The sequence below is a fragment of the Rhinichthys klamathensis genome, unplaced genomic scaffold, assembly GCF_029890125.1.
Source record: "Rhinichthys klamathensis goyatoka isolate OS25496 unplaced genomic scaffold, OSU_Roscu_1.1 h1tg000176l_1, whole genome shotgun sequence".
Lineage (NCBI taxonomy): Eukaryota > Metazoa > Chordata > Actinopteri > Cypriniformes > Leuciscidae > Rhinichthys > Rhinichthys klamathensis.
The window spans coordinates 8,230,001-8,257,297 of NW_026606705.1; positions in this window are offsets into that span (position 1 = coordinate 8,230,001).

Here is a 27,297-nt window from a genome sequence, read left to right on the forward strand (position 1 = left end):
ACATCTGGCGAGTGTCTACATTATACACATCAAGTTTGAAGCAAATCGGGTAAAAATAAGAGGGTGATTTCAAAGCATTTTGAAAGTGACACACTTCCTGCTGCCAGTTGGTGGCGCTATAACTTTGACTCACAATAGTCACATCCATGTGATCGGCTTCTTACAGCGCACACACTGTTGAAGTTTCATCAAGATCATTTAATGTATGCAGAAGTTATAACACACTTCCTGTTTCCATTATTCGCCATAAATTCGTTTCCTCGTCACGGCCAAACCGTTCGAGATATCAGAAATCCCCTGGCAATTTTTCATCCTCAATGTCTTGACATCATGCTGACCGAGTTTCGTTGCGATTGGTTGAATTCTCTAGGAGGAGTATATCGAATTCCAGGGGCATACGCTTCCAAACAAACCATAATAGCCGACTTCCTGTTGGGCTGGGGTAAAAAGTAAAAGTACAAAGGATATATGAACCGATGAGATCTATATGTGTACCGAGTTTCATATTATTACATGGAAGCGTGTTTGATTTATGGACCAAGTTTTCGGACCCCGTTCCAGGGGGCGCTGTCGAGCCCCCCTGCCACGCCCGGGTACCAGCTTCAGCCCGGCCCTGATGGCCGCCTTTGGCCGGGTTCTGACCAGTGTGCAAAGTTTCAAGAGTTTTCGTGCACGTTAAGAGCCCCAAAAGTGCCCGAATAGTCGATAAAATAATAATAATAATAATAATCCTAAGGAAAACAATAGGGCCTTCGCCTTTTCAAGGCTTGGGCCCTAATAATCCTTAGGAAAACAATAGGGCCTTCGCCTTTTCAAGGCTTGGGCCCTAATAATCCTTAGGAAAACAATAGGGCCTTCGCCTTTTCAAGGCTTGGGCCCTAATAATAAATAATCCTAAGGAAAACAATAGGGCCTTCGCCCTTTGGGCTTGGGCCCTAATAATCCTTAGAAGAACAATAGGGCTCTGCGCCCTTTTAGGGCTTGGGCCCTAATAATCCTTAGGAAAACAATAGGGCCTTCGCCTTTTCAAGGCTTGGGCCCTAAATATATACATGTTGAGACAGTGTGTTAAAAATGATCCGTGACCAAATTATTTGAGAGGAAGGACTTTAAGGAAAGTTAATAAAACATAAAATAAGGATACATTCATTAAAGCAAATCAGCTATAACTAAATGTGTTCAACATTACCTAATTTGAAGGACCTGTTCAGCCTCCCTGGCAGCTTCTTCAAGATCAGCACTGGGAGCTTTGAGTTCAAGTTCCCTGTAAATAGCAGGGAATAGTAAATAGCAGCTTTCTGACAGAATTGATCAAATTTTGATTTTTAAAAATATTCCATGATGAAGAAGAGAAAGAAAGAGAGCAAAAAAATGTGTAAATTAATTACAGTTAAAAAAAACTGAGAGAGAGAGAGAGAGAGAGAGAGAGAGAGAGAGAGAGAGAGAGAGAGAGAGAGAGAGAGAGAGAGAGAGAGAGAGAGAGAGAGAGAGAGAGAGAGAGAGAGAGACAGAGACAGACAGAAAGTGAGTTTTTGCGAGAGATGGCCTCTTAAAAGAGCTGTTGGATTAGAGAGAGAGAGAGAGAGAGAGAGAGAGAGAGAGAGAGAGAGAGAGAGAGAGAGAGAGAGAGAGAGAGAGAGAGAGAGAGAGAGAGAGAGAGAGAGAGAGAGAGACAGAGACAGACAGAAAGTGAGTTTTTGCGAGAGATGGCCTCTTAAAAAAGCTGTTGGATTAAAGGTTGTTGTGGGAGATGGAGATGGAGGAGTATGTGATCTGAAGTAACTGCAAGACAGAAAAAGAATATTGAATTACAATTACATTACAAAAAGGTATTAAAGGCATGGCCAGTGTTGTGATTATTGTGGTAAAACCATGGCAAGTGTTGTGTTACTGTTTCAACTATAAACACCACAGTAAAACTATGGTTACTGTGGTAAAACCATGGCAAGTGTTGTGTTACTGTTTCAACTACAAACACTACAGTAAAACTATGGTTACTGTAGTAAAACCATGGCAAGTGATTTGTTACTGTTTCAACTACAAATACCACAGTAAAACGACAGTTACTCTGGTAAAACCATGGTAAGTGCTGTGGTTACTCATGTGCTCTAACTACAAATAGCAGACAGTAAAAACAGTTATTGTGGTAAAAGCATGCAAGTTACTGTGCTTTAACTACAAATACCACAGTAAATCTAACGTTACAGTTACTGTGTTAAATCCAAGGTATGTGTTGTGGTACTGTGCTTTAACTAAAAATTCCACAGTAAAACTACTTAACTTAGGAAAAACCATTGTAACTGTGTTACTGTGTTTACAAATACCACAGTAAAACCACAGTCTTAAAACATGGCGTTGTCTTATTTAACTAAAAATACCACAGTAAAACTAATTACAATGGTAAAATGTATGGGCACTGTGCTTTAACTAGCAGGATCGAGCTAATATACTGTGGTAAAATCACATTCATTCAGTGGCAATCGCAACCCATTTGTAAAGAAAAAACATCAAACTACACTTATACTTATACATGAATTGCCGACAGTCACAACGATACATTAAATAGATCTTTAAATAAAATAAAACAGATATTGATTACGGCGCTCAGGGACATTCTTTTTCTTGCCGCATTTTGTTTTTATTGGTAACGACAGTCAAAGGTCATTTGATGACGACACACCCGATAACGAGACTGTCATATATAAGACTGCTAGAGGGCGCTTCATTTTAAAACGCCACTATAGGTCGTAATACGCTGCATGTACAAACGACATATGGGGTCGTTTTTCGGAGGAGGACAGTCTCAGATGTCCATATAGGACCTATTGAACTTATTTCTGGTCAAAGGGTCCTCAAAAGATTTTAAACAATATAAATGTATAGACTTCTTCTGATGTTAAATAAACCAGAGGTTCCATTTTGACCTACTGAACATATTTCTGGCCAACGAGTCCTTGAACATTAAGTAACTATACATACATATTGACATCTTATGATGTTATATTAACCAGACAGATATTTGACCTACTGAACATATTTCTGGCCCAAGAGTACTTGATCCTAAACTTTCTATACATACTTATAGACTCCTTCTGATGCTTTATAAGCCATATAGAAGTCTATATATGACCTATTGTACTTATTTCTGGTCAAAAGTTCCTCAAAGTGTATCTTTACATATTTCTGGCCAAAGAGTTCTTGACCATAAAGTTACTATAGTTACTACAGAATGACCTCTTATTACGCTATATTAGCCAGACAGATATTTGACTCTTGGGCCATATTTAAAGTAGGTCAGATATGGACTGTCTGGGCGTACTTAACATCAGAAAGAGTCTATGAGGATATGTTCAGTATGGCAAAAAGGGACCTCTGTATAGCTGATATAACATCAGGAGTCTTATGTTTATATTGTTTAAAACCGTTTGACGACCCTTTGACCAGAAATAAGTTCAATAGGTCGGATATTGACTTCTATATGGCTTATGAAGCATCAGAAGGAGTCTATGAGTATGTATAGAAAGTTCAAGATCGAGTACTCTTGGGCCAGAAATATGTTTACTAGGTCTAATATTGACTTCTATATGCCTTATGAGGCATCAGAAGGAGTCTATGAGTATGTATAGAAAGTTCAAGATCGAGTACTCTTGGGCCAAAAATATGTTCATTAGGTCCAATATCTGTCTGGCTAATATAACATTATAAGAAGTCAATCTGTATGTATAGTAACTTAATATTCCAGGACTCTTTGAACTGAAATTTGTTCATTGTGTCAAATAAGGACTATTGTATGCCCGACTTAACATCAGAAGGAGTCAATGAGTATGTTCGGAAAGTTCAAGATCGAATACTCTGGGACCATATTTAAAGTTGGTCAGATATGGACTGTCTGGGCGGACTTAACATCAGAAAGAGTCTATAAGGATATGTTCAGTATGGCAAATAGGGACCTCTGTATAGCTGATATCACATCAGAAGGAGTCTATAAGATTAAATTGCTTAAAACCGGTTGACGACCCTTTGACCAGAAATAAGTTCAATAGGTCAGATATGGACTTCTATATGGCCTATGAAGCATCAGAGGGAGTCAATGAGTATTTATAGAAAGTTCAAGATCGAGTACTCTTTGGCCAGAAATATGTTCAGTAGGTCAGATATTGACTTCTACATGGCTTATGAAGCATCAGAAGGATTCTATGAGTATGCATAGAAAGTTCAAGATCGAGTACTCTTGGGCCAGAAATATGTTTACAAGTTCACATATCTGTCTGGCTAATATAACATGATAAGAGGTCATTCTGTATAATAACTTAATGTTAAAGAACTCTTTGGCCAGAAATATGTTCAGTAGGTCAGATATTGACTTCTATATGGCTTATGAAGCATCAGAAGGAGTCTCTATGTGTATATATAGAAAGTTCAAGATTGAGTATTCTTGGGCCAGAAATATGTTTACTAGGTCACATATCTGTCTGGCTAATATAACATAATAAGAGGTCATTCTGTATAATAACTTAATGTTAAAGAACTCTTTGGCCAGAAATATGTTCAGTAGGTCAGATATTTGTTTGGCTAATATAACGTTATAAGAAGACAATCTGTATGTATAGTAAACTTAATGTTCAAGGACTCTTTTAACAGAAATTAGTTCAGTGTGTCAAACAAGGACTATTTTTTATGGCTGACTTAACATCAGAAGGAGTAAATGAGTATGTTCGGAAAGTTCAAGATCGAGTACTCCTGGGCCATATTTAAAGTAGGTCAGATATGGACTGTCTGGGCGGACTTAACATCAGAAAGAGTCTATGAGGATATGTTTAGTATGGCAAAAAGGGACCTCTGTATAGCTGATATCACATCAGAAGGAGTCTATAAGTTTATATTGTTTAAAACCGTTTGACGACCCTTTGACCAGAAATAAGTTCAATAGGTCAGATATGGACTTCTATATGGCCTATGAAGCATCAGAGGGAGTCAATGAGTATGTATAGAAAGTTCAAGATCGAGTACTCTTGGGTAAGAAATATGTTCAGTAGGTCACATATCTGTCTGGCTAGTGGCTAATATAACATAATAAGAGGTAATTCTGTATAATAACTAAATGTTAAAGAACTCTTTGGCCAGAAATATGTTCAGTAGGTCAGATATTGACTTCTATATGGCTTATGAAGCATCAGAAGGAGTCAATGAGTATGTATAGAAAGTTCAAGATCGAGTACTCTTGGGCCAGAAATATGTTCAGCAGGTCAAATATTTGTTTGGCTAATATAACGTTATAAGAAGTCAATCTGTATGTATAGTAACTTAATGTTCAAGGACTCTTTGAACAGAAATGAGTTCAGTGTGTCAAACAAGGACTATTTTATGGCTGACAACATCAGAAGGAGTAAATGAGTATGTTCGGAAAGTTCAAGATCGAGTACTCTTGGGCCATATTTAAAGTAGGTCAGATATGGACTGTCTGGGCGGACTTAACATCAGAAAGAGTCTATGAGGATATGTTTAGTATGGCAAAAAGGGACCTCTGTATAGCTGATATCACATCAGAAGGAGTCTATAAGTTTAAATTGTTTAAAACCGGTTGACGACCCTTTGACCAGAGATAAGTTCAATAGGTCAGATATGGACTTCTATATGGCCTATGAAGCATCAGAGGGAGTCAATGAGTTTTTATAGAAAGTTCAAGATCGAGTAATCTTTGGCCAGAAATATGTTCAGTAGCTCAGATATTGACTTCTATATGGCTTATGAAGCATCAGAAGGAGTCAATGAGTATGTATAGAAAGTTCAAGATCGAGTACTCTTGGGCCAGAAATATGTTTACTAGGTCACATCTGTCTTGCTAATGTAACATAATAAGAGGTCATTCTGTATAATAACCTAATGTTAAAGAACTCTTTGGCCAGAAATATGTTCAGTAGGTCAGATATTTGTTTGGCTAATATAACGTTATAAGAAGTCAATCTGTATGTATAGTAACTTAATGTTCAAGGACTCTTTGAACAGAAATTAGTTCAGTGTGTCAAACAAGGACTATTTTATGTAGGTCAGATTTTGACTTTTATATGGCTTATGAAGCATCAGAAGGAGTCTATGACTATGTATAGAAAGTTCAAGATCGAGTACTCTTGGGCCCTACTGATCGCACACACGATCTAACGTTGTGCATTAAAGTTTATAGCTATGTATTGCAGTGCAATGCATAAAATAACTAGCTCATTCCGATGTGCATTGAAGAGATAGCATTTTTACAGTTGCATTGAATTGCAAGAAAGAACTAACTTCTGTAAAATGGACATATAAAATGTGCTTTCGCATTACATTTTATATTGTCCTTTCGCATGGCAATTGCATACTAAACTATTCATTTTTATATGAAAGGGAAATTATTGCAATAGCCATTCCATTATAATGCACACAATAACTAACATATTCCTCTGTGCAATGAAAAGAAAACACATAACATATGTGCTTTCGCAAGCATTTCCATTCAACAACTAATTCATTTGTGCACAGACGAGAAAATTTCACATGAGCTGTCAATGCATACTACAATGCATACTTTTACTATTTCGTTTCTAATTACTAACTCGTTTCTTTGTGCAACGAAGAGATGTGAAAGGCATGTGCTGTTGGATTGCATAGCACTAACGTTATGCAAGCTATGTACTTGCAGTGCAATGCATAAAAGAACTAACTCATTCCGTAGTGAATTGAAGAGATAACATCTGTGTTGTTTCATTGCTTTGCATAAAATATCTAACTCTGTGCGATGAAAAGAAAAGGCATAAGATATGTGCACTCTGTGCGATGAAAAGAAAAGGCATAACATATGTGCATTCGCATGCATTTCCATTCTTCAACTAATTAATTTGTGCGTTCACGTTGAACTATCACATGAGCGGTCGCTGTACAATGCATACAATGTTCCTTTTTGCAACGAAGAGATGGGCAATGCATTTGCTTTTGGATTGCATTGCACATACGATCAAACGTTGTGCATTGACATAACATATGTGCTTTCTCATGCTTTTCCACACTACAACTAACTTATTCAGTTGTGTAATTGAAGGGAAATCATTGCATTAGCATTTTGCATTGGTGTGATGAAGAGAAATCGATGCATTATGAAAAGGAGTAAGGGGATAGCAAGGTAGCTAGCTTGAAGCCAATGGGGCTGTCGGTAAGAACAGGTCCAGTCTAGTCACTCAGGTATCAAATTCTTTATTTCTTTTGTGTGCGTGTGGTTTCTACAAAGGAACATAGGAATACAGCATTTAAGGTTACAATAAACAATACATATGAGGCATCTACTCAAAGATCAAATAAAATAACTAAAGAATGCCTAAACAGGAAATATAACAAACATAAAAATAAGCACCTTTAAAGACAAAGTTTAAGAAATACAGAACGATACTAAGTATCAAACAATAGGCACTTACATGGTCAATTACGCACACGCAGGAAAACACAAAGGAGAGAAACTCAGTCCTCTGCACGGTACATCCATGTGCTACAAACAGAATTAACATGCTGTGGGCACAGGTGCAGTTAATAAAGCCAGATATAGAGTCCTGATTGGCTAAGAAATTAGGTGGGTGGAGCTAGAATTAATATGAAAATTAACAGGCTAAGAGGGGTGTGGCACATGCTTTGCACCTTGTGGATTAAGGGACACAAAACTTCTCAACAGCCGCCCCCAAATTTGTATAGCAAATTTGATCAATCAGGGAATATCAGGTAGGGCTGGAAGAGGGATGAGGCGGGCAACGGGCCTCGTATATGTCCTGTCCTTGACTTGTACATCAGCAACCCTACAACGACCATCCTTGCTAGGATGAAGGGCGATGACCTTACCCACTGACCATTGTGATCTGGGAAGTTGAGGATCTAGAATCAGAACAACAGTATTAGGTTGCAGGTTAGGATGGTCTGTGCGCCACTTTTGTCTGGACTGAAGAGAGGGAAGATAATTTCTAAGGAAATGGGCCCAAAAATGATCAGAAAGGATCTGACTGTGACGCCATTGACGGCGACTGTGCAGCTCAGAGTCTGGATATGTAACTAAAGGAAGGGAAGCATCATGCCGCCCCATAAGCAGCAAGTTAGGGGTCACAGGGTCAGGATCAGCAACGTCAGATGACACATAGCCTATGGGCTTGGAATTTAAGATGCCTTCAATTTCAACCATGACTGTGCGTAGTACCTCCTCACTGACAATTTGAGCACCTAGGGTAGTCTCCAGAGCAATTTTGTTGGAGCGTATTTCACGCTCCCAGCTTCCACCAAAGTGAGGTGCGTGTGGAGGATTGAATTTGAAGGAAATTCTTTGCCTGGCCAGAGTTTCCTGCAGGTCAGGGGTTAGGGATTGATAGGCGTCTAGTAGCTCTCTCTTGCCTCCAATGAAGTTGGTACCTCTGTCAGAGAGCAGCTCAAATTCAAGTCTCGGAATGGATAGTTGTTTTTTTGGAGCGACGCGGGACCTCGCCATGAGGAAGGACACATACCCTTGCTGCTGGCCATCTTCTGTGCGCATGTAGGCAACTGCACCATAGGACCTCTCTGATGCATCACAGAAGATGTGAAGGTCCCGAGTGGCTAAGGAGGTGTCTCCTGAAGGAGGGGTGAGACAGCGAGGCAGAGTGATAGTGGAGAGGTTAGGGAGTTCACTTTCCCAGGAAACCCAGGCTTCTAAGAGATCATGAGGGAGATTTGGATCATCCCATTCTCGTGCTTTTCCCCATAAGTGCTGAACGATGATTTTGGCCCTTGTTGTGTAAGGGAGGATATAGCCAAGAGGATCGTACTGGCTAGCAAGAACTCTGTAAATATGGCGCATAGTTGGAATGGTAGGTTCAATGATTCTGTGCCTGTATCTGAGGGTATCTGTATGACAGTTCCAGAGGAGGCCTAGTGTGGACTCTGAGGGATCAAGGAAAGGATGGTGTGATAACCAGAGCTCCGTTTGTTCTGACCTGGCTTCAGGAGGTAGGTCATAGATGACCTGAGGATCATTACTAGCCCATTGTCTGATTTCGAAGCCACCAGAGGAGAGGGTAGAGCGCAGGCTATAAAGGAGATCTCTGGCTTCCTCTGGGGTCGTGAGACTCTGTAAACAGTTATCCACGTAGAAGTTATTGTGTATGGAATGGTGAATGCACTCATCTGCCTGAGCATCTTTGATGATCCTCTGGAGGATGTAAATGGCACAGCAAGGGCTTGAGGTTATGCCGAAGGGGAGAACTTGCCATTCATACACTGTTGGAGGAGCTTCACTGTCCAGGTCACGCCAGAGGAATCGCAGGAGAGGTTTATCCTGGGGTAATAGGCGCACCTGGTGAAACATTGATTTAATGTCTCCACTGATAGCAGCCTTGTGCTGCCTGAAACGGAGTAGAACTCCAAGGAGTGAAGGCCCAAGGATTGGTCCAGGAAGTAACTGTGAATTCAGACACTGATTTCGGTAGGAAAAGGAACAATCAAACACAATGCGATCTTTACCATTGTGATGCACAATGTGGTGGGGTATGAACCAGGACTCAGGGGCATCTACCATTTCAGAGGATGACAACTTCTTGACATACCCAGCATTAACCAATTTCTGGATCTCCTTGGTATAGGTCTCTGCCTGTTGTGGGTTTTGAAGGAGTCGCCTTTCACAGCTGCGGAGACGGGACATTACTGCCTTCTTGTGGGCCTTCAGAGGGGGCCAGGGGTCTACACGGAGGAGAGGTGCTGCATATCGAAGGGTGCCATCAATAGGTATTCTGATGGTTTGGGTCTCAAGCTGGTGCATTGCCTCTTGATCTTGTTTGGAACGAACCACATCTTTCATGCTTCTCTGAGGTAATGCATCAATCTGCCACAGCTTCTGGACATTATGGTGAATGTCATCAGGTGGGCATTTAAAGGAGATATAGTGAGAACAAGTAGCAGGAAAGCTAGACAGATCTCTTGCAGGACCCTGCAGTGTCCAGCCGAGCCGGGTCTTGATTGCTATAGGGGTTCCAGGAGGGCCTAATTTGACAGGTTGTGTTGGGATGATAAGATGTGTATGATCAGCCCCCAGAAGAAGAAGGGGTCTTACTTTATTAAGCTGTTTGAGAGGGAGCTGACGGAGGTGTGAGTAGCGCTGCTGGAGGAATTTCACCGGGTGAGAATGTTCTGACAAGGATAACTGGTCAGCAGTGAAGGCTTGACTGATGACATAAGACTTGTTAGGATGTGCTTTAGGAATAAGGGTGAAGGATACAGAAGCTCCATTAAGAGTCTGGACATCCTGTCTCACAGTTCTCAGCTGTAGATTCTCAGATTTTCCTTTTAACTGAAGTGTTTGGGCAGCAGGGTGAAGGAGGATTGTTCTTTCGGACCCATCATCCAGTATGGCATAAGTGTCTAAGGATCTGTTGCCATTGCGCAGGCTCACTTCAACTACCTTCAGTAGTACTTTATTGCAGTCACTAGGGTGGTCAAGATATAGATTTTGCACTTGCCTCTGGTTAATGTTGCATAGGATGTGTAGGTGTTTCCCGTTACACTGGCTGCAGCGTCCCTTCAGGTCACATTGGGTTGCAAAGTGATCTCGTAAACATCGCCAACAACGTCTCTGTTCCTTGATCCAGTTAGTTCTCTGGTCTTTGGTGAGCTGGAGGAAACCACCACATTTACTGACATGATGTTCGGTAGAATCACAGTAAGCGCATACTGGATAGCATTCAGCTATGCTGTTAGGAGGAGGCTGAACAACTTTAGGTGAGGGAACTTGGGCTCTGGAGGAAGTCCTATGAGGGGAGGTTTTGATACCATGGAGTATGGTTGTACCCCTTAATGGGTGAGGAGGTGGAGGCCTCTGCCGGACTGGCTGACCGATAGGCTGAGATGTTCTTTCTCTCCTGGGCTGGCAGCGGGCTTCTTGTTGTAGCCAGTTGGAAAAATCCAGGAGGTTATAGGAAAGGGGACCTGGTCTACTCAAACTCATACATCTCTTAAACTGGCAGAACTGTTCATGGGGAAGCTTCTCTAGTAGTCGCTCAACATGTGAGCCACAGGTAAGCTCAGAGAGACCTTCAGGGCCCATGGACTGAAGGAGGCCCACTAATGCCTGCACTCTGAGGGAAAATTGATCTAAGCCTCTACCATCACCTGTACGAATAACAGGCATCTCCATTATGGTTCGGAGCTCCTTCAAAGCAAGTTGTCTAGGTTGACCATAGCGCTCATCTAGGGCTCGTACAGCTTGAGTGTAAGGATCTGGGGCATAAGCATAAGCCAAAGCAAGTCTCCTTGCCTGGTCTACCTTCAGATGATCCAACAGGACGTGGTATTTATATTGCTCTGATTCTCTTGGATCTAACAAGTTGGATAGGGACATCTTTAACATCATGTACTGGCATTCGTCCTCCCTTGTGAGATCAGGGAAAGAAGGGCCTTCTACCCTCCTATAGTTGAACTGCTGGAGGCCAACAGGAGGAACTAGTTGGTTTAGAGGGGGAGCCGATGTCAGGTGGTGTGGCTGCACATTGAGAGGCTGGTATGCCGGCTGGACAGAATAGGATAAAACAGCAGGCAAAGGTTGATTAGGCAGTGTATAGGCTGGGTGCATGGGGTTATACGAGGCTGGTGCTTGATATCTGGCAGGAAACTGACCACAGCCAGGAGGATGCATGCTCTGCAAGGACTGTGGCATAGGCTGGGTAAGAGGGGCACGGCTTACAGGAGGAGGAGATGGAAGCTGTGACTGAAGAGGAAGAGGGGGCCTATGGACCTCCATAGTCTGATGGGCTTGTGGTGATTGAAGGTTAGAATTATCAGGGCAAGGGGGTGACAAGCGGGACCGTGAGGAGTGAGTGCTGCTCCTCAGCATGTACTGCTGGATTAATCTACCCTGATTTCTTAATTCTTCAACCATTTGCTGTAGGAGTGCAGTCTGAGTATCAGGCATGGGAGCTACAGGAGAGGTATGTGGGTGTTCAACATCAGGGGTTTGCATTCTCTCAGATAGGACAGGTGAGTAAGGGTGTGGAATATCCTCCTGAATGTCTCCCTCCATGGGCAATTCTAACTCCTCTGGCTCTTCCTCAGACTCGTCCGCTTTCCAGGGTTGATAATGAGGACCAGTACCAGAACTATCTGCAGGATGAAGCAGTTGTTGTTCTGGTGGTTCTGCTGTAGGTTGTGACCTCTGATGATATTGCAGGATGAAATCATCATAACGTGCAGGGAGCTGGGCTTGGCGACGTGGGCGTTCAGACTGAGACAATGAGGGCAGAGAGTGACTAGACATATCCACCGATCATCAATGGGCTCTGGCTCGAAGGACCATGAAAAGGAGTAAGGGGATAGCAAGGTAGCTAGCTTGAAGCCAATGGGGCTGTCGGTAAGAACAGGTCCAGTCTAGTCACTCAGGTATCAAATTCTTTATTTCTTTTGTGTGCGTGTGGTTTCTACAAAGGAACATAGGAATACAGCATTTAAGGTTACAATAAACAATACATATGAGGCATCTACTCAAAGATCAAATAAAATAACTAAAGAATGCCTAAACAGGAAATATAACAAACATAAAAATAAGCACCTTTAAAGACAAAGTTTAAGAAATACAGAACGATACTAAGTATCAAACAATAGGCACTTACATGGTCAATTACGCACACGCAGGAAAACACAAAGGAGAGAAACTCAGTCCTCTGCACGGTACATCCATGTGCTACAAACAGAATTAACATGCTGTGGGCACAGGTGCAGTTAATAAAGCCAGATATAGAGTCCTGATTGGCTAAGAAATTAGGTGGGTGGAGCTAGAATTAATATGAAAATTAACAGGCTAAGAGGGGTGTGGCACATGCTTTGCACCTTGTGGATTAAGGGACACAAAACTTCTCAACACATTAGCTGTTGCTTTAGAATGCATACAATAACTAACTCATTCCGATGTGCATTGAAGAGATAGCATTTTTACAGTTGCATTGAATTGCAAGAAAGAACTAACTTCTGTGCAATGGACATATAAAATGTGCTTTCGCATTACATTTTATATTGTCCTTTCGCATGGCAATTGCATACTAAACTATTCATTTTTATGTGGAAGGGAAATTATTGCAATAGCCATTCCATTATAATGCACACAATAACTAACATATTCCTCTGTGCAATGAAAAGAAAACACATAACATATGTGCTTTCGCATGCATTTCCATTGAACAACTAATTCATTTGTGCACAGACGAGAAAATTTCACATGAGCTGTCAATGCATACTACAATGCATACTTTTACTATTTCGTTTCTAATTACTAACTTGTTTCTTTGTGCAACGAAGAGATGTGAAAGGCATGTGCTGTTGGATTGCATAGCACTAGTTATGCAAGCTTGTGAAAGGAATGTGCTGTTGGATTGCATAGCACTAACGTTATGCAAACTTGCAGTGCAATGCATAAAAGAACTAACTCATTCCGTAGTGAATTGAAGAGATAACATCTGTGTTGTTTCATTGCTTTGCATAAAATATCTAACTCTGTGCGATGAAAAGAAAAGGCATAACATATGTGCATTCGCATGCATTTCCATTCTTCAACTAATTAATTTCTGCGTTCACGAGAAATATATGACATGAGCGGTCGCTGTACAATGCATACAATGTTCCTTTTTGCAACGAAGAGATGGGCAATGCATTTGCTTTTGGATTGCTTTGCACATACGATCAAACGTTGTGCATTGACATAACATTTGCGCTTTCTCATGCTTTTCCACACTACAACTAACTTATTCAGTTGTGTAATTGAAGGGAAATCATTGCATTAGCATTTTGCATTGGTGTGATGAAGAGAAATCGATGCATTAGCTGTTGCTTTAGAATGCATACAATAACTAACTCATTCCGTTGTTCAAGGAAGAAACAACATGCTTACATTTCACACACGATCTAACGTTGTGCATTAAATATATAGCTATGTATTGCAGTGCAATGCATAAAATAACTAGCTCATTCCGATGTGCATTGAAGAGATAGCATTTTTACAGTTGCATTGAATTGCAAGAAAGAACTAACTTCTGTGCAATGGACATATAAAATGTGCTTTCGCATTACATTTTATATTGTCCTTTCGCATGGCAATTGCATACTAAACTATTCATTTTTATATGGAAGGGAAATTATTGCAATAGCCATTCCATTATAATGCACACAATAACTAACATATTCCTCTGTGCAATGAAAAGAAAACACATAACATATGTGCTTTTGCATGCATTTCCATTGAACAACTAATTCATTTGTGCACAGACGAGAAAATTTCACATGAGCTGTCAATGCATACTACAATGCATACTTTTACTATTTCGTTTCTAATTACTAACTCGTTTCTTTGTGCAACGAAGAGATGTGAAAGGCATGTGCTGTTGGATTGCATAGCACTAAAGTTATGCAAGCTTGTGAAAGGCATGTGCTGTTGGATTGCATAGCACTAACGTTATGCAAACTTGCAGTGCAATGCATAAAAGAACTAACTCATTCCGTAGTGAATTGAAGAGATAACATCTGTGTTGTTTCATTGCTTTGCATAAAATATCTAACTCTGTGCGATGAAAAGAAAAGGCATAAGATATGTCCATTCGCATGCATTTCCATTCTTCAACTAATTAATTTGTGCGTTCACGAGAAAACTATCACATGAGCGGTCGCTGTACAATGCATACAATGTTCCTTTTTGCAACGAAGAGATGGGCAATGCATTTGCTTTTGGATTGCATTGCACATACGATCAAACGTTGTGCATTGACATAACATATGTGCTTTCTCATGCTTTTCCACACTACAACTAACTTATTCAGTTGTGTAATTGAAGGGAAATCATTGCATTAGCATTTTGCATTGGTGTGATGAAGAGAAATCGATGCATTAGCTGTTGCTTTAGAATGCAAACAATAACTAACTCATTCCGTTGTTCAAGGAAGAAACAACATGCTTACATTTCACACACGATCTAACGTTGTGCATTAAAGTATATAGCTATGTATTGCAGTGCAATGCATAAAATAACTAGCTCATTCCGATGTGCATTGAAGAGATAGCATTTTTACAGTTGCATTGAATTGCAAGAAAGAACTAACTTCTGTGCAATGGACATATAAAATGTGCTTTCGCATTACATTTTATATTGTCCTTTCGCATGGCAATTGCATACTAAACTATTCATTTTTATATGGAAGGGAAATGATTGCAATAGCCATTCCATTATAATGCACACAATAACTAACATATTCCTCTGTGCAATGAAAAGAAAACACATAACATATGTGCTTTCGCATGCATTTCCATTCAACAACTAATTCATTTGTGCACAGACGAGAAAATTTCACATGAGCTGTCAATGCATACTACAATGCATACTTTTACTATTTCGTTTCTAATTACTAACTCGTTTCTTTGTGCAACGAAGAGATGTGAAAGGCATGTGCTGTTGGATTGCATAGCACTAACGTTATGCAAGCTATGTACTTGCAGTGCAATGCATAAAAGAACTAACTCATTCCGTAGTGAATTGAAGAGATAACATCTGTGTTGTTTCATTGCTTTGCATAAAATATCTAACTCTGTGCGATGAAAAGAAAAGGCATAAGATATGTGCATTCGCATGCATTTCCATTCTTCAACTAATTAATTTGTGCGTTCACGAGAAAACTATCACATGAGCGGTCGCTGTACAATGCATACAATGTTCCTTTTTGCAACGAAGAGATGGGCAATGCATTTGCTTTTGGATTGCATTGCACATACGATCAAACGTTGTGCATTGACATAACATATGCGCTTTCTCATGCTTTTCCACACTACAACTAACTTATTCAGTTGTGTAATTGAAGGGAAATCATTGCATTAGCATTTTGCATTGGTGTGATGAAGAGAAATCGATGCATTAGCTGTTGCTTTAGAATGCATACAATAACTAACTCGTTCCTTTGTGCAATGAAGAGATGTGCAATGCATGTGCACTTTGTTGCAGTTCAGTGCATTCAAGAACTAACTCATTCCGTAATTCATTGAAGAGATAACATGTGTGTTGTTTCATTGCATTGCATAAAATGTCTAACTTTTAGTCCGATGAAAAGAAAAGACATAACGTGCTTTGGCATGCATTTCCATTCTAAATTTATATACTTAAAATTACACTTAAGTGTACTTGACTTATACTGAGAGAAAATTCCAAATATATTTGTCCTGTACTCAATCTTTTGATCGAGATATACTTAAAAGTATAATTAAATATTCAAAGTACTTGGCTTGTCTTTTGATCGAGTAGCCTGTTAAATATACTTTTGTACATAGTTTTTCATATAGTCTTATGAAACTTGCATTGTTTGAAAATATTGATTAAAATATTGATATAAAACAGATATCTTTTAATTCTGCGTATCTGAATTTTTGTGTAGGCTAGTCCACTGGTATTGTACAGGAATTTACTTTAATTCTACTTTACTCTTTCCCCACCATTGACTGAATTTTCCAGCTATCCATGTTTTCACTGTTATACGGTAGGGGGCGCTATGAGATGAAGTGTTACACATGAAGAGAAAACGACTGTGAAGCTTTGGGGGTGTTGGACTCGATCCACTCCATCTGTGTTTTGATCATCGTTCTGAATCTGATCAAGGCGTAGTCTTTGACAAAAATTTGATTTTTTTCAACTTTTTTGTCAAAAGTGTTGATAAAAAAGCATGCAATGAAGCTAATAAAATGTTGTTTTTTTAAGTACAGTTGAAAGTATTTTTTCAAGTATAAAAAATAACGTCAACATAGTAGTATTTACTGCAAGTGCAAATATAATATATAAATAGTAAACTTTCAGTAATCTACTAGTTTAGTAGTTATACTATAAATTTTCTTTTAGTGTACTCTCAGTAAACTACTAGTTTAGTCGTTTTATATGAGTATACTTCAAAGTGTACTTTCATAAACTAAACATTTTCTACAAGTATTAAAAAAGTAAACTACTAGTATACCCATAAGTGCACTTGCAGTACAAATGAGAAACGTAATTATGAACTAGTTGTGCATTTAAAGTTTACTACTGTTACACTTATAGTACAATTAAACATATACTTTTATATACTAAAAGTGGGCCAATTTAGTCCCAAGTGGTATTAAAATAGTACACTTACAAGTTTACTACTAGTACATATTGACATTATTATACTTACTACATAATGTATACTTAAAAATATACTTGAACATTACTTGAGCATATTTCTGGCCTAAGATTACTCGATCTTCCATACATACTCATAGACTACTTCTGACGCTTCACAAGCCATATAGAAGATCATATCTATTGAACTTATTTCTGGTCAAAGGGTCCTCAAAGTGCAAATTTATATCCTCATAGACTTTTTCTGATGTTAAATCAGCCAGACAGTAGTCCATATCTGATCTACTGAACATAAATTACACTTCATAAATTACACTTCAATATATACTTTTATATACTAAAAGTGGGCCAATTTAGTCCCAAGCGGTATTAAAATAGTACACTTACAAGTTTACTACTAGTACATATTGACATTATTATACTTACTACATAATGTATACTTAAAAATATACTTGAACATTACTTGAGCATTTTTCTGGCCTAAGATTACTCGATCTTCCATACATACTCATAGACTACTTCTGACGCTTCACAAGCCATATAGAAGATCATATCTATTGAACTTATTTCTGGTCAAAGGGTCCTCAAAGTGCAAATTTATATCCTCATAGACTTTTTCTGATGTTAAATCAGCCAGACAGTAGTCCATATCTGATCTACTGAACATATTTCTGGCCCAAGAGTACTCAAACTTGAACTTTTTGAACATTGACTCCTTCTGAAGTTACGTTAGCCATACACTATTGTATATGACCAGAAATAAGTTCAATAGCTCAGATATGGAATTCTATATGGCTTATGAAGCATCAGAAGGAGTCTATGAGTATGTAAAGTTCAAGATCAAGTACTCTTGGGCCAGCAATATGTTCAGCAGGTCAAAATCTGTCTGGCTAATATAACATCATAAGAAGTTAATTAGTAACTTAATGTTCAAGGACTCTTTGGCAAGAAATATGTTCAGTAGGTCAAAAAAGGACTTCTATATGACTTATGAAGCTTCATAAGCCATATTGAAGTCCATGTCTGACCTATTGAACTTATTTCTCGTCAAAGGGTCCTCAATGTGTAATTTTTTATCCTCATAGACTCTTTCTGTGGTTAAATCAGCCATACAGAGGTCCATTTTTAACCTACTGAACATATTTTTGGCTAAAGAGTACTTGATCATTAAGTTACTATACATAGAGATTGACTGTTATGTTATATTAGCCAAACAGATATTTGACCTACTGAACATATGTCTGGCATAAGAGTTCTCAATCTTGATCTTTCTGTACAAACTCCTCCTTAAGCTATATAGATGTCCATATAGGACCTATTGAACTTATTTCTGGTTAAAGGGTCCTCAAAAGATTTTAAACAATATAAATGTATAGACTTCTTCTGATGTTAAATAAACCATACAGAGGTTCCATTTTGACCTACTGAACATATTTCTGGCCAACGAGTCCTTGAACATTAAGTAACTATACATACATATTGACATCTTATGATGTTATATTAACCAGACAGATATTTGACCTACTGAACATATTTTTTGGCCCAAGAGTACTTGATCTTGAACTTTCTATACATACTTATAAACCTTTTTCTGATGCTTCATAAACCATACAAAAGTCCATGTCTGACCTATTGAACTTATTTCTGTTCAAAGGGTCGTCAGAGTGTAACTTTTTATCCTCATAGACCCATTCTGATGTTAAATTCGCCAGACAGTAGTCCATATCGGACCAATAGATCTTGTTTCTGGTCAAAGGGTACTCAAATGGTTTAAAAACGATATAAACTTATAGACTCCGTCAGATGTTAAATCGGCCATAGAGAGGTCCCTTTTTGACCTACTGATCATATTTATGGCCAAAGAGTTCTTGAACACTAACTGACTATACATAAAGATTGACATCTTGTTATGTTATATAAGCCAGACAGTAGTTCACATTTGACCTACTGAACATATTTCTGGCCCAAGAGTACTTGATCCTAAACTTTCTATACATACTTATAGACTCCTTCTGATGCTTCATAAGCCATATAGAAGTCTATATATGACCTATTGTACTTATTGCTGGTCAAAAGTTCCTCAAAGTGTATCTTTACATATTTCTGGCCAAAGAGTTCTTGACCATTAAGTTACTATACAGAATGACCTCTTATTACGCTATATTAGCCAGAAAGATATTTGACTCTTGGGCCATATTTAAAGTAGGTCAGATATGGACTGTCTGGGCGGACTTAACATCAGAAAGAGTCTATGAGGATATGTTCAGTATGGCAAAAATGGACCTCTGTATAGCTGATATAACATCCGGAGTCTTATAAGTTTATATTGTTTAAAACCGTTTGACGACCCTTTGACCAGAAATAAGTTCAATAGGTCAGATATGGACTTCTATATGGCCTATGAAACATCAGAGGGAGTCAGTGAGTATGTATAGAAAGTTCCAGATCGAGTACTATTGGGCCAGAAATATGTTCAGTAGGTCAAATATTTCTCTGGCTCATATAACATTATAAGAAGTCAATCTGTATGAATAAATAGTTCATGTTAAAGAACTCTTTGGCCAGAAATATGTTCAGTAGGGCAAAACGGGACCTCTGTATGGCTGACTTAACATCAGAAGGAGTCAATGAGTATGTTCGGAAAGTTCAAGATCGAGTACTCTTAGGTAAGAAATATGTTCAGTAGGTCCACGCATTCTCATCCTTTGGCGTCATATAGGTGACGCCATATGACATTTCGTCGAAATCTTACGCACATGGCATCCTTTAGCGTCAATATAATATGCATTGGAATGCAAAAGCACGCGTGTTGACATCCGAAGGCTTAACAACATGCATGCTTTTGCTTTCCAATGCATAAAACAACTAACTAATTTTGCTGTTCATTGAAGAGATAACACACAATATGTGCTCTTGCACATATGAAGTTATAGAGCTATACTTAGTCTAACTTATTTCGCTGTGCAATGAAGAGATATCGCATACCACATGAGCTGTTGCATTGCAACGCATACAGAAGTCATTAATTCCCTTGTGCATTGAAGAAGTAGCACATGACATATGTGATATTGCCTTGCATGTACGATATAAATTAATCCGTTGAGCATTTATTTGCATTCAAAAGCTAACGTTTTCATTGTGCATTGGAGAGATACAACTTATGTGCTTGTTGCATAGCGCTGCATATAGGACCTGAATTTACTGACTGACATGGTCTGTTTCATTGAACTGTATACAATAAACTAACTTATTCCGTTCATATACAATAACTGAATTAGTCAATCTTCTGTTGTGCTTCTTCAGAGTAATTTAGATCTTGCAATGCAATGCAACGACAAATATGTAATCTCTCCAATAAACAGCAAAACGAGTAAGGTGATGTATGCATTGGAATGCAAAGGCACGCATGTTGACATCCGAAAACTTAACAACATGCATGCTTTTGCATTCCAATGCATAAAACAACTAACTAACTAATTTTGCTGTTCATTGAAGAGATAACACAATATGTGCTCTTGCACATATGACGTTATAGAGTTATACTTAGTCTAACTTATTTCGCTGTGCAATGAAGAGATATCGTGAATGAAGAGACATGTTGTGTTACCCTCCTTCGGATGTCACAACCCGCGTGCTTTTTGCATTCCAATGCATACAACATCTAACTCATTTTGCTGTTCATTGAAGAGAATACATGCATTGCATTAAAAGATCTAACTTTGAAGAATACACAACCGAAGATTGAATAATTCACAATAGAATAAGTAAGTTACTGTATACAGTTCAATGAAACCGACCATGTCACTACTGTGATTCTTCAAAGTCAGTAAATTCAGGTAATGTATGCCGCGATACATATGTTGTATCTCTTCAATGCACAATAAAATAAGTTAGCTTGTGCAAGCAAATAAATGCACAACGTATTAATTTATATCGTGCATGCAATGCAATATCACATATATCCTGTACTACTTCTTCAATGCACAAGGGAATTAATTACTTCTGTATGCGTTGTTATACAACCGCGATATCTCTTCATTGCACAGCGAAATAAGTTAGACTAAGTATACTCTATAACTTAATATTATGCACATATTGTGTGTTATTTCTTCAATGCACAGCAAAATTAGTTAGTTGCATGCATGTTGTTAAGCCTTCGGATGTCAACACACGTGCTTTTGCATTCCAATGCATACATCATCTTAATCATTTTGCTGTCCATTGAAGAGAATACATGTGTGCTGTTGCATTGCATTATAATATCCAACTTTGAAGATGGCCAACCAAAGATTGAATAATTCACAACAGAATAGTTAGTTATTGTACACAGTTCAATGAAACAGACCATGTCACTACTGTGATTCTTCAACGCACAAAGTCAGTAAATTCAGGTCATGTATGCAGCGCTATTCAACAAGCACATATGTTGTATTTCTTCAATGCACAATGAAATAAGTTAGATTTTGCATGCAAATAAATGCATAACGGATTCATTTATCTCGTGCAATGAAACATTACATACCGGCATGTCATGTGCTACTTCTTCAATGCACATGGGAATAAATTAGTTCTTTATGCGTTGCGATGCAACCACTCATATGTAATGCAATATCTCTTCATTGCAAAACGAAATAAGTGAATGCTATGAAAGATAGCATATTTAATGTATTATACTTTACTGCACGATGAATTCAGTAAGTTTTTAGATTAAGTTTTAGTTTTAAATTTTAAGATTATGTTCAATGAATCCGTGCTTATGTTATCTTAATGCACAACCGAAAAGTATAGTTCTTGTGTGCATTGCTGTGCAAGCAGCACAGATGGTTTATCTCCAATACACATAGTATAATAGATATTACAATGCAATGCAACAAACACACGTAATCTCTTCAATGAACAGCAAAATTAGTTAGTTGTTTTATGCATTTATCCTTGAATATATTTCTGGCCAAAAGAGTCCTCTACCTTTAACTTTTTAAACATAAAGACATGTTCTGATGTTAATTCAGTAGTTCAAATTTGATCTTTTGAATATAAATCTGGCCAGAGAGTTCTTGAACTTGATCTTTCTACACATGCTCACAGAGTGCTTCTGACGTTTCATCAGCCATACAGTGGTCCATATTTGACCTACTTAACATATTTCTGGCCAAAGAGTCTTTGAACTTGAACTTTGTATTAATACTCATAGACTCCTTCTGATGTTTCATCAGCAGGAGAGTGGTCCATATTTGACCTACTTAACATATTTTAGGCCAAAGAGTCTTTGAACTTGAACTTGACCTTTCTAAAAATGACCTTTCTGGTCCATATTTGACCTACTTAACATATTTCTGGCCAAGGGCTTATCAAAGGCTAACTTACTATGCATCCTCATAGACTTCTTTTGATGTTACTTCAACCATAGATTAGACCATATTTTACCTTATGAGCACATTTCTGGACAAAGAGTCCTTAATCTTGAATTTTCTATAAATACTCATAGACACCTTCTGATGTTTCATCAGCCAGACAGTGGTCCATATTTGACCTACTTAGCCTTTGAACAGACTTTGGCCAGAAATATGTTAACTTACTTTGCATACTCATAGACTTCTCTTGATGTTACTTCAACCATAGATTAGACCATATTTGACCTTATGAACACATTTCTGGACAAAGAGTCTTTAATCTTGATCTTTCTATGCATAATAATAGACTCTTTCTGAAGTTTCATCAGTAGTTCAAATATGACTTTTTGTACATATATCTTGCCGGAGAATCCTTGTTCTTGATCTTTCTATACATACTATACATTAACTCCTTCTGATGTTTCATCAGCCATAGAGTGGTCCATATTAGACCTACTTAACATATTTCTGTCCAAAGAGTCTTTGAACTTGAACTTTCTATAAATACTCATAGACTCCTTCTGATGTTTCATGAGCCAGAGAGTGGTCCATATTTGACTTCCTTAACATATTTCTGGCCAAGGTCTTATCAAAGGCTAACTTACTATAAATACTCATAGACTTCTTTGGTTTTTTACTTCAACCATAGATTAGACCATATTTGACTTTATGAACACATTTCTGGTCAAAGAATCCTTAATCTTGAACTTTCTATTAATACTCATAGACTCCTTCTGATGTTTTATCAGCAGGAGAGTGGTCCATTTTTGACTTAACAAATGAGCAGATTTCTCAGATTTCTGGACAAAGAGCCCTTAATCTTGAACTTTCTAAACTTAGAGACTTGTTCTGATGTTTCTTCAGCCAAATTTGACCTTTTGAACATATTTTTTTGTCAGTGAATCATTGAACTTGATCTTTCTAAACATTTTCATAGACTTCTTCTAATGTTTCAGCAGCCAGACAGTAGTCCAAACTTGACCTACTGAACATATTTCAGTTACAGTAACATATTTCTGGCCAAAATTTTATCACAGTGTAACTTACTATGTGTTCTCATAGACTTGTTTTAATGCTAAATAAACCATATATTAGTCTACATTTGACCTATTGAACACATTTCTGGCCAAAGAGTCATCTACATTGAACTTTCTAAACATATAGACTTGTTCTGATGTTTCTTCAACCATCCTGTAGTTCAAATTTGACATTTAGAATATATTTAGAACTTTCTATACATACACACACTCTTTTGAATGTTTCATCAGCCAGACAGTAGTCCATATTTGACCTACTGAACATATTTCTGACCAAATAGTCATCAAAATCTAACTTACCATGCAGACTCTTTTGATGTTAAATTATCCATTATATTAGTCCTTATTTGACCTATTCCCCATAAATGGCCAAAGAGTCCTCGATTTTAAACTTTCTAAACATGCTCATAGGCTCCTTATGTTTCTTAACCTTTTGAACAAGTTACTGGCCAAAGTGTCCTTGAACTTGAACTTTTTATACATATAGACTTATGATGTTTTATCAGGCAGACAGTAGTCCAAACTTGACCTACAGAACATATTTTTGGCAAAAGTATCATCAAGGGCTTACTTACTATCCATTTTCATATACTTCTTTTGATGTTACATCAACCATATATGAATCCATATTTGACATATTGAAAACATTTCTGGCCAATGAGTCCTAGAACTTGAACTTTCCAAAGAGTCCTTGAACTTTAACTTAACATACATACTGATGACTCCTTCAGATGTTACATCACCCAGACAAGTTTTCAAATTTGTCATAACGAATATATTTCTGAGTCTTTGATTTGGAACATTTTATATATGCTCAATTTCTATAGACTCCTTCTGATGTTTTAACAGTAGATCAAATATGACTTACAGTAATATGACATATTTCTGGTCAAAGAGTCTTTAAACTTTACCTTTATATACGGTAAATATACTCGGAAATGTGTTCAATAGGTCAAATATGGACTAATATATGGTTGATATAATATCAAAAGAAGTGTATGAGAATGTATAGTAAGATAGCCTTTAATGATTCTTTGGCCAGAAATATGTTCAATAGGTCAAAATGGACTAATGTCTGGTTGATGAAATATCAGAATGAGTCTATGAGTATAGAAAGTTCAAGTTCATGTATAGAAAGTTCAAGTTCAAGTCCAAAGACTCTTTGGCCAGAAAAATGTTCAATAGTTCAAATGTGGACTAATATATGCTTGATGTAACATCAAAAGGAGTCTATGAGAACGCATAGAAAGGTAGCCTTTGATGATTTTGATGATCTGGCCTATTTTGCCAGAAATATATTCGTTAGTTAAAATATGGACTACTGTCTGATTAATGAAATATCAGAATGAGTCTATGAGTATGTATAGAAAGTTCAAGTTCAAGTCCAAAGACTCTATGGCCAGAAAAATGTTTAATAGGTCAAATATGGACTAAAATATGGATGATGTAACATCAAAAGAAGTCTATGAGAATGAATAGTAAGTTAGCCTTTGATGAACTCTTTTGCCAGAAATATGTCCAGTAGGTCAAGTTTAGACTACTGTCTGGCTGATAAAACATATAAAGGAGTCTATGAGTATGTATAGAAAGATCAAGTCCAAGGATTCTCTGGCAAGATATATGAACAAAAAGTCATATTTGAACTACTGAAGAAACATCAGAAGGAGTCTAAGAGTATAATTAGAAAGTTCAAGATTAAGGACTCTTTGTCCCGAAATCTGCTCATAAGGTAAAATATGGTCTAATCTATGGTTGAAGTAACATCAAAAGAAGTCTATGAGTATGCATAGCAAGTTAGCCTTTGATAAGACTTTGGCCAGAAATATGTTAAGTAGGTCAAAAATGGACCACTCTCCTGGTGATAAAACATCAGAAGGAGTCTATGAGTATTTATAGAAAGTTCAAGTTCAAGTTCAAAGACTCTCTGGACAGAAATATGTTAATTAGGTCTAAAATGGACCACTGTCTGGCTGATGAAACATCAGAAGGAGTTAATGAGTATGTATAGAAAGATCAAGTTCAATGATTCTCCGGCAAGATATATGTACAAAAAGTCGTATTTGAACTACTGATGAAACTTCAGAAAGATTCTATGATTATGTACAGAAAGTTCAAGATTAAGGACTCTTTGTCCAGAAATGTTTTCACAAGATCAAATATTGTCTAATATATGGTTGAAGTAATATTAAAAGAAGTCTATGAGTATGCATTGTAAGTTAGCCTTTGAAAAGAATTTGGCCAAAAATATGTTAAGTAGGTCTATTATGGACCACTGTATGGCTGATGAAACATCAGAAGGAGTCAATGACTATGTATAGAAAGATCAAGATTAAGGATTCTCTGGCAAGATATATGTACAAAAAGTCATATTTGAATTACTGATGAAACTTCAGAAAGAGTCTATGAGTATAAAAAGTTCAAGATTAAGGACTCTTTGTCCAGAAATGTGTTCATACGGTCAAATATGGTCTAATCTATGGTTGAAATAACATAAAAAGAAGTCTATGAGTATGCATAGTAAGTTAGCCTTTGAAAAGACTTTGGCCAGAAATATGTTAAGTAGGTCAAATATGGACCACTCTCTGGCTGATGAAATATCAGAAGGAGTCTATGAGTATTTATAGAATGTTCAAGTTCAAAGACTCTTTGGCCTGAAATATGTTAAGTAGGTCAAATATGGACCACTATGGCTGATGAAACATCAGAAGGAGTCTGTGAGTGTTTAAAGAAAGTTCATGGACTTTGAAAATAGGCCAAAAATAGGTTCAAAATATCATATTTGAATTACTGATGAAACATCAGAAGCAGTCTATGAGAATGTATAGCAAGATCAAAATCGAGGACTCTTTGGCCAGAAATGTGTTCAGTAGGTCAAATATGGACCACTGTCTTGCTGAAGAAACATCGGAAGGAGAATATGAGTATTTATAGAAGGTTCAAGTTCAAGTTCAAAGACTCTTTGGCCAGAAATATGTTAAGTAGGTAAAATATGGACCACTCTTTGGCTGATGAAACATCAGAAGGAGTCTATTATTTATTGAAAGTTCAAGTTCAAAGACTCTTTGGCCAGAAATCTGTTTAGTTGGTCAATGATGAAACATCAGAAGGAGTCTCTGAGTATGCATAGAAAGTTAGCCTTTGATAAGACTTTGGCAAGAAATATGTTAAGTATGTCAAATATGGACCACTGTCTGGCTGATGAAATATCAGAAGGAGTCTATGAGTATTTATAGAAAGTTCAAGTTCAAAGACTCTTTGGCCTGAATAACATAGGTCAAATATGGACCACTCTCTTGCTGATGGAACATCAGGAGGAGTCTATGAGTATGTATAGAAATATCAAGTTCAAGGATTCTCTGGCAAGAAAAATTTACATAAAGTCATATTTGAACTACTGATGAAACATCAAAAGGAGTCTGAGTATGTATAAAAGTTCAAGATTAAGGACTCTGTCCAGAAATGTTTTCATAAGATCAAATATTGTCTAATATATGGTTGAAGTAACATCAAAAGAAGTCTATAAGTATAAATAGTAAGTTAGTCTGTGATAAGACTTTGGCCAGAAATATGTTAAGTAGGTCAAAAATGGACCACTCTCCTGCTGATAAAACTTCAGAAAGAGTCTATGATTATGTATAGAAAGTTCAAGATTAAGGACTCTTTGTCCAGAAATGTTTTCATAAGATCAAATATTGTCTAATATATGGTTGAAGTAACATCAAAAGAA